This window comes from Lathyrus oleraceus, chromosome 3 (genome assembly GCF_024323335.1).
Source record: "Lathyrus oleraceus cultivar Zhongwan6 chromosome 3, CAAS_Psat_ZW6_1.0, whole genome shotgun sequence".
NCBI lineage: Eukaryota > Viridiplantae > Streptophyta > Magnoliopsida > Fabales > Fabaceae > Lathyrus > Lathyrus oleraceus.
Genome location: NC_066581.1, coordinates 27,167,068 through 27,179,082, shown reverse-complemented (window position 1 = coordinate 27,179,082; position 12,015 = coordinate 27,167,068). Strand labels below are relative to the sequence as shown.

General features: G+C 36.0%; 1 pseudogene; it reads left to right on the top strand.

Moving 5' to 3' along the window:
* Positions 1–821: 821 nt before the first annotated feature.
* Positions 822–12,015, top strand: part of LOC127132248 (phosphoenolpyruvate carboxylase, housekeeping isozyme-like) — a 64,307-nt pseudogene continuing 53,113 nt past the window's right edge.

Genomic DNA, 12,015 nt, shown 5'->3' with positions numbered 1-12,015 from the left:
ATCATGTAACAATGGTAGCAGTTTTAATAGCTTGTATTCATTCTGGTCTTGTAGCACAAGGACAATTGCTATTCAGAAAAATGATAGAAGTCTATGCAAATAAATCCAAGGATTGAGCATTATTCCTATACGGTCCATTTCTTTGGAAGGGCTGGTCTTATTGACAAAGCAAAGGAGTTTGGAAGTGTTTAGTAATATCATACAGGATTATATATGTGCGGTTACCGTCATACTAAGACCCACCAAAGTCATTTCAAAACGGTTAAATTCCTGAACTAACCATTGTGCTTACAGGCCTCAATTAAAACTTGAAAGCGACGCCAACCACACATCAATCTGCCAAGTAATGCATCAGGAACCTAGCAGTTTGATCCGTCACCCTTGCTCCATGAACCTCCTGTAATGCAAAAGTCACATTTGGACTACTTCAGGTCAGCATGTCAAACATGTTTCAAATTCAAGGACGAATACATGGGTCAACAGCAAATAGAATTGCCGACATATTTGATAATCTTGCAGCAGCATACCACTGATCTACACTGCTATCCTGCCAGAAGCTAGCCCCTGTAATTCAAAAACCAACTCAGTTCAGCTCATGTCAAGATGAAATTTGCAACAAACTTCGCCTTGCTTATGTATTTGTTTTATTGTCAGAGTGTTATTTGCAGCTGGAAAATACCAAAGATTTATCACCAATAGCACAACCTGATCACACAAATGGCAATATAAGGTTTGCTCATTATTACAAGGTTGTGGAGCAAGAATGTAAAAATGTTTCCTTTATCAATAACCTGAACTTCAAAAATATAGTTGAATTACCATCAGACAACTTTGGAGCGTATATCATATCAATGGCTACTGCACCATCTGATGTGCTTGCAGTTGAACTTCTGCAACGCGAATTCCATGTCAAGCAAACGTTGAGAGTTGTACCGTTGTTTGAGAAGCTTGCAGATCTGGAGGCAGCTCCTGCCGCTTTGGCTAGGTTGTTTTCAATAGATTGGTACAAAAATCAGATCAATGGGAAACAAGAAGTCATGATTGGGTATTCTGATTCAGGTAAAGATGCTGGAAGGTTTTCTGCGGCATGGCAGCTATACAAGGCCCAAGAAGAGCTTATAAAGGTAGCCAAGGAATTTGGTGTTAAACTAACCATGTTTTATGGTCGCGGAGGGACTGTTGGGAGAGGTGGCGGTCCTACTCATCTTGCTATCCTGTCTCAGCCTCCAGATACTATCCATGGATCACTCCGTGTAACTGTCCAAGGCGAAGTTATTGAGCAATCGTTTGGTGAGCAGCACTTGTATTTCAGAACACTACAATGTTTCACTACAGCTACTCTAGAGCATGGAATGCATCCTCCAATATCTCCCAAACCAGAATGGCGTGCTTGGATGGATCAGATGGCTGTCATTGCCACAGAAGAATACCGTTGTATGGTATTCCAAGAACCACGTTTTATTGAGTATTTCAGGCTGGCCACTCAAGAGTTGGAGTATGGCCGTATGAATATCGGAAGTCGACCGACAAAGCGAAAGCCAAGTGGAGGTATTGAAACACTCCGTGCAATACCTTGGATCTTTGCCTGGACACAAACAAGGTTTCATCTTCCAGTGTGGCTAGGCTTTGGGGCAGCATTCAAGCATGTTATTGACAAGGATATTAGAAATCTTCAAATGCTTCAAGAGATGTACAAATCAATGGCCTTTCTTTAGGGTCACTATTGATTTAGTGGAAATGGTGTTTGCGAAGGGAGACCCTGGTATTGCTGCTCTATATGACAGGCTCCTTGTTTCAAATGATCTATGGTCATTTGGGGAGTTGTTGAGAACCAAATTTGAAGAAACCCTCTGGGAACTCATTTTACGAAAAAAGTTTGTCTCAAAGTCGTTCAAGATATGGGATGTGTCGGCGTGCTCATTACCATTTCAGGCAGCTGCAGCCAAGGAGGCTCCTATATCTGTTAGTCGTGTCACATGGAGCCCTGGTGGAAGTTTTGTTGGTGTTGCATTTACCAAACATCTGATTCATTTATATGCGTGCACCGACTCAAAATGAGCTAACCCAGCGTATAGAGATTGATGCCCATGTTGGTGGTGTGAATGATTTGTCATTTGCTCTTCCAAATAAATAGTTGTGCATTGTAACTTATGGAGATGATAAGTTGATAAAGGTGTGGGATGCAAATGGACGGAGACTATTTACCTTTGAGGGGCATGAGGCGCCCATATATTCAATATGTCCTCATCACAAAGAGAATATTCAGTTCATATTTTCAACAGCCATTGATGAAGAAACCAAGGGAAATAATAGTGTTACTGAAACTGAGAATATTTTGGTTCAGAATACAGTGGATGCTCTTATTCAGATAACTTATATGAATGTTGCTCCATCGGATACAACCTCTAGTGTTGGTGATGACGGATTAACAAAAGAGTGGCCTTCAAACGGCAAAGGTTGTCTGTTTGTGTTCATTGCATATTATGTTGGTCACCAAAGAGCTAAAGTTTCAAAGGACATGCTTTGTCGAATATTGGAATATCTGACATTAGACAATCGCTTCTTAGCTAATGTTTCTTCTCATAAGTTCAACTCCGAAAAATAGAGATAAACAAGTGCTTGCACTTCTGGAAGTAGTTCCTGAGTCCGATTGGGATGTCCCATTTTTGCTAGACCTATGTGAGAGAGCCAAATATTATCAGGTTTGTGGATTGATTCATTCCATCAGACATGAGTATGTGGCTGCATTGGGTAGTTACATGAAGGATGTAGATGAGCCTGTTCATGCCTTCCTCTTTAACAATAAAGCATTCTCACAGTTGATTGGCAAGACCTACATTGATGTTCATAAAAAAGGGTCATCCCTTCACTATTGTTAGGTGAATCTGAATTTGCACATGGTTTGCAAACAGACCTGCATCAAACTGCTACTGTGATCTTAAGCATGATTTACCAGAAGATGACTAAAGGTGGGATTTTGTCAAGTAGTTCTTCATCACCAACTAGCAGTAATACATGTAGCTCCCTCATAAAATCTGGTGATGATGCTCTTCAAAGACCCGTGCTTCCTGCATGGGAAATAATGGAAGCTCTTCCTTTTATCCTGGAAGCAATCTTAACTGCATGTGTTCATGGAAAGCTTTCATCACGAGACTTGACAACAGGTCTAAGTGTTGTTAAAAAGGAAGTAAACCTAGTAATTCCTTTCCTAGAAAAGATAAATTCAGTGAGTTGCTGCAGGTTGATGATAACAACTGCCATATCTCAGAGATGCTTACAAGTAAAACATCAGTTAAAGAAATTCTAAATGACAAGTCTGTCGATCCTGCGGAAGGTATAGACTCAATTTGCACGTTTTCACCTCGAAACTAAATGTCTAATGTCTTCTCAAAAGCATTTCAAGAATTGTGTGGACATTTAAATGACGTGGTTGATGAAGAGGAGTTTGGTGACATGCCACCTGGATTTGAAAAGAACTCACAAATAATATTCCCTCCCTACAACTCAAAATTTCAACCTTCAAGAATAGTTGAATGTAATCCCAAGATTATAGAGTATGTTGCAGTTGCACTGTGCAGACAGAAGCTGCATGATGAAGTCTTAGAGAAGTTGAAGTTGTCAATTCTTGATTCTACATTTAAACAGGTTCTCATGTCATCATGTACCGTAAAGAAGAATTTTCAGTCTTATGGTCATGAGAGGAAGTAATTTGGTGCAAATAAGGGACATTTGAATAATGTTACTTCTGGAAAATGTTAACACCCAGCAAATTCATTCAAGCGCTTCTGAAAATGCCATGATTTTGTCTTTGGATGTTCATGTTTTGCCCGAAGCTCTGGTACCGGATACTGAGATCAAGCCAAATGATTTGCCTTCTCATAATGGTTTTGAACATGTCCATGCTGCAATACTCGCTCCATTTGCTTGCTGAAGTAGTAGACAGGATGCCCATTTTGTATCAATATTACACACACTCCATTTCTTCAAGTGTGTCGAGAAATTTCACTGCAGTAAAAAATCACAATAACTCAGTAAGGCAGTAAAGGTTCACAAGCAACAAAAATAAAACATTTTCACAGAAGAAGTACAAGGTACATGTTACCTTTTTCAGAATAAACACCAAAACGGGGTAGACAAACTGGCAGCACCAAAAGCACTTCCAAGTTCGACATCCCTTTGATCTTAGCGGCCAATGCAAAACCCTAGCAGTGGGACTATAAAAGGAGCGGATACTGTTCACAAAGAGGAGGAGAAGATTAACGGCTACTGTTCAAGAGCCGAAAAACCCTAATTCCTTAGAGGAGTCGCTACTGTTCATTAAGAGAAAAAGGAGCTGGCGACAAGGAAGAAAGAAAACCATATTTGTTCTTGGTGGTGAAGAGCGGAAGATCAAAAATCGGTTCAGGCGGAACCTTACCTACATCCATCGGTCAATCTCGCCGCAACCGGTTAGTTTCCTTTTCGAGTTTCTATTTCCATTTCTCCGTTTAGATCCCTTGAAGCTTCCATTTTGTGTGGTTATCTTGCCGTTAAATCTTTGTTGTTCAAAAATGGAAAGAAACAGAATTTATGTGCGTTAAAGATGAACTTGTTCTCCTACTGTTTTTTCAACTTTGTATTTTATTTAAAAGGTTTTGGTCCGTTTTTTTATCTTATGTATTAGTGCTTGAAACCATATGACAGGGATGCCTACTTGGCGGAGTTGGCTAAAGCGTTGGTTTGGTAGGCCTTTGGTTGTGGGTTTGATACCCTGATGCTGTATTTTATTCGAGTTCCATTCCATTTTCTTTATTTAACACTATGTCTTCATTAGAGCCTTTGGGTTATAATAGGATCATGAGTTCCATCCTTGTATAATTCATATTCCTAATCTTTATGTTTTATTTTCATTTCCTGACTTTTGTTAATTTTTACAATTGTCATCAATTTATTTTATTGTTTAAACATCGATTTTAATTTATGGATTTGGCAATTTTCTTGTTATTTATCTGTGATTATTTTTATCGATATAGTGATAGTATTTCGCCGCGTTTTGACTAATCACATATGACATTTCAATTGTTGTCAATATGTGCAAACCGGTTTTGAGCACATTATTTAGGTTTTATGTGTCCCTCAATTTCCATCCGTGCAAATCCCGATTTTACTTTTTTTCGATTTAATTTTGAAGTGTATTGTAAATATAACTTGTTGTGTTATTTATTTTCTTCACATGGCTTACTCTTGGGCCTTCTTACAATGAGCCAGTTCTCTTGCACTTACACTCATACATTGCATTATTTGTTGTTTGGGCCCGATTTAATTATTCCAGTACTTTGAATCCCCATTTGACAAAATGTACCCCCACTCCCCCGATGTGTAATAATTTTACTGCTTTTCATTTCTTTATTGGTTTGATTGTTTAGTTAGCTACTAACACAAGAATAAAATCAACCATTTCCAAAAGATCAAAAATAATGACTCGATCCAACGCCGAGTATTTTTCTCAAGAAACGAATCAAATCCATTTCTTCCTCCCATTCTATTCCATTTCTTTCAAAACTTTATCAAACGCTTGATCCGACGTCAAGCCATTTTTTCATAACAAAAACTCAAAAAATATTAAAATTCATATTTAAGACATTTTCAATAAAGATGGAAATGGAACGTGGTGTATACCACGCACTATTGAAACTAGGGTTCGAGATGGATGTCTCGCCTACCCTAGCTCTCGCCATCATCCAAATTTATCTACTTTGTTTTCTCTCAAACACTCATTCAAATATTTCTCTTAAACGTCCATCAATGCTTGATCTAATGTCAAGTCATTTTCACAACAAAAACTCAAAATACTTAATTCCTATCTAAACACCTTTCAATAAAAATGGAAATGGAATGTGGTGTATACCACACACTCCTGAGATTAAGATTCGAGGTGGATGCCTCGCCTATCTTAACTCTCGCCATCATTTAAAATTGTCAAATGCGGTTTCTTCAAACCCTTTCTCAATCAAACCTCAAAAACACTTAATGCTTATTAAACATTTTTGCAAATAAGATGGAAATGGAACGTGGTGTATACCACGCACTCTTGAGACTAGGATTCGAGATGGATATCTCGCTCATCCAAGTTCTCGCCATTACTCAAAACACATCAAACCAATCAATTTCTTTTTCTCGCCGCCGTGCGATTAACCCTTCAAACCTTTTCTCAAACGAAAGGTACTTTGTTTCAAAACAATGCAAGGCAATGTTTTTCTACCTGTTTTGGGTTGTCCAACAATGTTTTCGTCGATTTGACACAAAGTAGCTTTCGCTAAAATCGACCAACAAACAAACATTTTTCTACCCAGAACTACGTAAGCCTTGACTTCTCTATTGAGATACGTAGGAGCAGGATTTGTAAATCTTGTCAGGTCCACTAATAAAAAACTTAGGTTTAGTCCTTCGTCAAAAATCCAAAATTATTCTCCTCTCATCCTTTCTTTCTTTCCCACTTAATAACTTGAAAAGCCTAACATTTCAAACTAACACTAACACACACAACTGACCTAATGGTTCCCGTTGAGTACAATGGACGTGAGGGGTGCTAATACCTTCCCCTTGCGTAATCGACTCCCGAACCCTGATATTGGTTGCGATGACCATATCTTATCCTTTCTTTTAGAGGTTTTATCGATATTTCCCCTTTCCTTTTTAGGAATAAATAAAGTTCGGTGGCGACTCTGTTCAGTCCATCATTGCGAGCGTGCGATCGCACTTCGCTTTAAAATCGTATCCCCATTTTTCAAGGTGCGACAACTATAACTAACTGTAAATAATTTATTCTGTACGTTTTTCGGTTTAGATGGTCTGATCTAGGGATGAACTACAACAAATGTCTTAAACATGCTATAAGGGATTGTTCTAGTGACATATGTTTGGATGAATTTTATTTGTAATCTAACAATGTAAACATGTCTTTTTGTATGTAATGAATTGCATAATATTATATAATTGGAAGGTAGTATTTTGACAATTTCTCCAACAAATGAATTCCTCGTCTCCTTTAAGTGTCATTCTTTTCTCACAAAGAAAATAACAACCACCTCAAGCTTAAACATAACACAACTAGAAACACCATAAAGTATATCTATAGAAGATACACAAGTTCTAAAAATAAAATCTAATATACCCATTTCTAAAGTATGATTGTCCTTCGCAAGAGACAATGAAAAAATTATACATATCTTTTGTGACAAAATTCATGCATGCAGTAGTTCTAGGAATTGAACCACTATCATGAACAAACATATGAAGAAGTATCCTAATAATCCAAATATATAATTTGATAAGAGGAAAAAACAATTGGTCTTATAAAAAGTTGTGAAGATGGTCCTAATAGAAATGTTAGTTTTAATTTTTTTGAATTTAGTCAAAAATCGACACAGTTAGTTTTTACAAAGATGATAATTATGAGTGAGTTTGTTTTTGAATATGTTCAAAATGAAGTATTTAGATATTTTGTTAGTGTGAATTGTTCTAGATTTAAAGTTCCTATTCATGTCATTGTTGCTCAAGATTGCATATTTTTGTATAATGATGAGAAAAAGAAATTGAAGAGCATGTTGTCTACAAATAAACAAATGGTATCTCTTACCATCAATTGTTGGATATCGGTACAAAATTTAAATGACATGTGTTTGAGTTAAATAAGAAAATATTGAGCTTGAATCTAATTTTAGATCACAGTGGATAAATAATTGGTAAATGCTTAGAGACATCCTTGAAAGAATGGGATTAAAACGTTTGTTGTATAATTGTAGATAATGAAAGTGCTAATAATATTGATCTCACATATCTAATTAGAAGAATAGTAATTTGAGTGGTCATACTTTGTTAAATGAGGAGTTCATGCATATGAGGTGCTCAATAATTGTTGTACATGCATCAATCCAACCACTCTTTCCTCTAATAAGATATGGGAATGCAACATTATTAACACTTACTTTATCAATAGTTACACACTAAAAATTTTCGATCCTCCACTATTTGAAGCATATGCCTTTAAGAACTTATCAATTCTTTTTCCCTTGTGATACGAAATCATATTTAAACTCAATATATATCTTATTCAACTCTTACCACTCATCAATGAAAAATATGCACATGTTATTCAATTTGTACATGTGTCCAACAATCTATGGTAAAAGAAACAATTTACTTATTTAAAGACCATATGCTCTTTGACTTCTCTTTCACATCATTATACAAAAGCATGCAATATTTAACCATTCTAACACGAGTAGAACCTTCAAATTTGAGACAATCCACAATAACATAATACCTAAGTCTTTCATTTCAATATTTTTAAATAAAAATCATCCATAATTATCATATTTACATCGAATAACAATGTAAGTTCTTGATTAAATTTAACAAATTCAAAAATAACAGTCTTATTAGGGTTATCTTCACAATCTTTGCCTACACCAATTTTTTTTTCTCTTATCAAATTTCTTATTGAGACTAAGATGTTTGTTTATGCTAATGATTATATTCCTAGAGCTAGTGTGTGCATATACTTTATTACAAAAGATACATATCTCCTTATCATTGTCACGTGTGAAGTATAGTCGAACTTTAGAAAAGAATCTAAAAGGTTTTCTTTCCGTACTTGTTTATTATTTGAACATGTACCTTTTGTTCTTAGTTATTTCGGTATTTAAGCATGAGGTGTTTGTTTTTTTCCTTGTGATGAAAGAATAATACTCAAAGGAGGAGGGATAGATCCACTTGTTTGAGAATAACCGACTTATGTACGACTGCTTATAACACTATCACTTGTTATGTTTGACTGTTTTCTTCTTCCAGACAAGTGAATCATTGAAATATATTCGATGCAATTCGGATACTGAGTTTTTGAGTGCAGGTTATACTTTATTATGTTCTTATAGATCAATTTATCCTGCATCTTCCATTAAAGTCATGTCATACACTTCTAGAAAGCTTATGATGTTATATTTGACTATTTTCTTCTTCCAGACAACTGCATCATTTAAATTTACAGTGTTAAACTCGTTGGGTCGAATTCAGACTATGGTAGCTATATGAGGAACCAATGTGACCTACGTTGATACAATGTGCGTTTCTATTTCCTCAAAGCTAAAATCATAGTTAAACACTATTGTCTTGTAACATTAAGCAACTAAATTATTCTAAACAAATTTATTATAATTGGTAGGATATCTTCGTTATGCTCCAGAGCTCGGAATTTACACATAATACAATGGCGCACCAAAAAAAGATGGAATCTTGATGTATGCCAGAGTTGTAATTGATGTATGTTGTAACCATCGAGAAACTCAACTGACTAAACTCGTTGTTGAAAAAGTGTTGCAGTTAGATAATCACATTCACATTGGAGTCTATGTTTTGTTTTATAATCTGTATGCAATGTAACACCCTAAACCCCAAAATGCGAAATAATACAAATATAAAACAACTACACACATAAGGTGTCACTCAAACACAACATAAACCTGCTCCATAACACGAGTTATATAAAACATGCATTAATTTAAACACCTGACATCACTTAATCGCCTTTACATAGGCTCATCGTTACGGGGAAAAAATCAAATAAAGTAACTCAATAACCAAATAAGTATCATAACATAAAACATGATTATGGAAAATTCCTTAAACGTCAATTAACTTTAAAATAAATAACAAATAATAAGACCAAAACATTCGTTCGTCCAATGTTATAGATCAGAGTAACGAAATCTAAATATCGCATACAAATGGGGGAAAAAAGAACAGTCTTGTCGCATCGCGAAAAATACAGAGTCGCCACCGGATTTTATTTATTCCAAAGGAAAGGGAAAATAGTGATAAAACCCCAAATGAGAGAAATGGTCTTGCAACCAAGAGTGGATTCGGAAGTCGGTTATGCAAAGGGGAGATATTAGCACCCCTCACATCCATGGTACTCCATGGGAACCACTTGCTCGTATCAAATGGGTATGGATGTTTTTTATCTATATGTTGCTTGCTATAGGGAATGAGATGAAATAATATGTTGCTTGCCAAGGATTTGGGCCCTTGCACCTATGTATCCTCATACGTGCAATAAGGAAGTCAGAGCTCCGTAGTTCAGCTTACAAACGGAACATTTATTTGGTTGTTTTTACTGAGCAATATTAACATTCGCATGCTACTGTTCACTTACTTGTATACTCTATCATGGGAGCGAGAAGTATTTGCTTGTTTGCGGTAAAGTGGATGTTCTTGGCTCAAACTCTAGCAGTTAAACATTACTTGCTCACCCATGAATGCTTAAGCGTTATTCACGGTGGAATGGAAGTAACACGTTCTTCCTGACAGGTTTTGGAAAGGATGCCCTAAGGCAAAAGATGATTTGATTTGTCGGAGTTGATTTTATGTACGGAGACAAGCATTAGACCCTTGGCTAGATACTGTCAACAGTCCAAGAACTCGGGAGTTGAGAGGACAATGTTATCATAACCACTATTTTTCATCCAAAAAAGAGATTTGAATTATGAAAGTAGTTTGGCAAGTCTAATCATTGGAACTTAGAGGGAGACGAGTATCTGACCATCGACTAAGTACGGTCGACAATCAGAGTACTTGGGAATTGAGAGGACAATGAAGTCCTAACTACTCCTTTTCTCCCTCATAGCACCTAGATCTAACTTGTTTGAATCATTAGATGTTTTAAGGGGGAAAGTCAAGTGTTGGGTCCTCAGGCTAGGTACGGCCGACAACCCAAGTACTTGAATGTTATGTACAAGCACGTACACCCCATTTTGCATTCCGATTTGTTATGAAAATGGTTTTGAAAAAGAAACTTGGCGTTGGATCAAGTGGTTGAATTTTTGATGAAAAATGTGAGTGAAGAATGAGAGTGAGAGATAGAATGAAGTTGAGAATAAAATGGAGGAGAGATGATATAATGGATAATGGAATAAATGGGGAATACTTGTCGTTGGATCAAATATTCACGTTGCAATGGTGTGAGTTTTATTCGAAAAATAACTTGACGTTGAATCAAGTACCTTTTGTTTCTTTCGAAATGCTTTGTTTATCATTTTCTATTTTATCTTCGTTATTAGCATGCATGGTGAATTAACTAGAAAGTGATAAATCTATGTTATTACATGATCATGGGGTGGGGGAGCATTCAACACAAAATGGGGGGATGGATCCACACAATACATCATAAGAGAATGAAAAGGAAATACAAGTTATAAAGTATTAAACTGTGTATTATGCCTAAAGTATACAAGTGGCATGGTACTTCAAATAATACAAGGCTGTTGAATGAGAATGGATTGGTTAGGAGCATGACTAGCTAGGAGTGAGCCCGGATCTCAAAGTCACATGTGGATACAAAACAACAAACGGGTTAGCATGAGATCAAGTCAAATGAATAAGAATGATGCAACAATATGTAAGCATATTCAATGGTTAAAACCGATTTGAATGGTAATGGATTAATCAATGAAAAGTAATCAAAGATCTATCATATGATCATGGCAAATGAAATTAGACATACAAAGAATTCATCACCTAAATTGAAATTGGATTTTTAATTTATCAATATGATCACAAACCAAATGAATCGATTAAATGGACAATTAAAGTGAACATTAATCCTAATGGTTAAAATCTACTTAAACATGAGTTATAACCAAATTAAAAAGGGAAAATCGCAATCCAAATTACAACTTGGTCACCTCTGTCAGTTATGATAAAAAGGGTATTCATTTACCAGTTGGAGTTTGTTGAGACCGTTAAAGGTTGAAGAGGTTGCTACAATTTTTTTGAATTATGTTAGGGGATTGGAGAGATTTGAGATGAGGTTCTGTTAGTTAGTTACATTGCAGGTTGGTTTAAGTCTTCACACGAAGGGAACCTCTCTTTAAATAATAATACACAACATCCAACATATAAGGCCAATAAGGTTTTGACAAAAAGTGTATGGCTTCCAAAAATATAAATAAAATAAAACTCCACAAAATCAATTCTAAA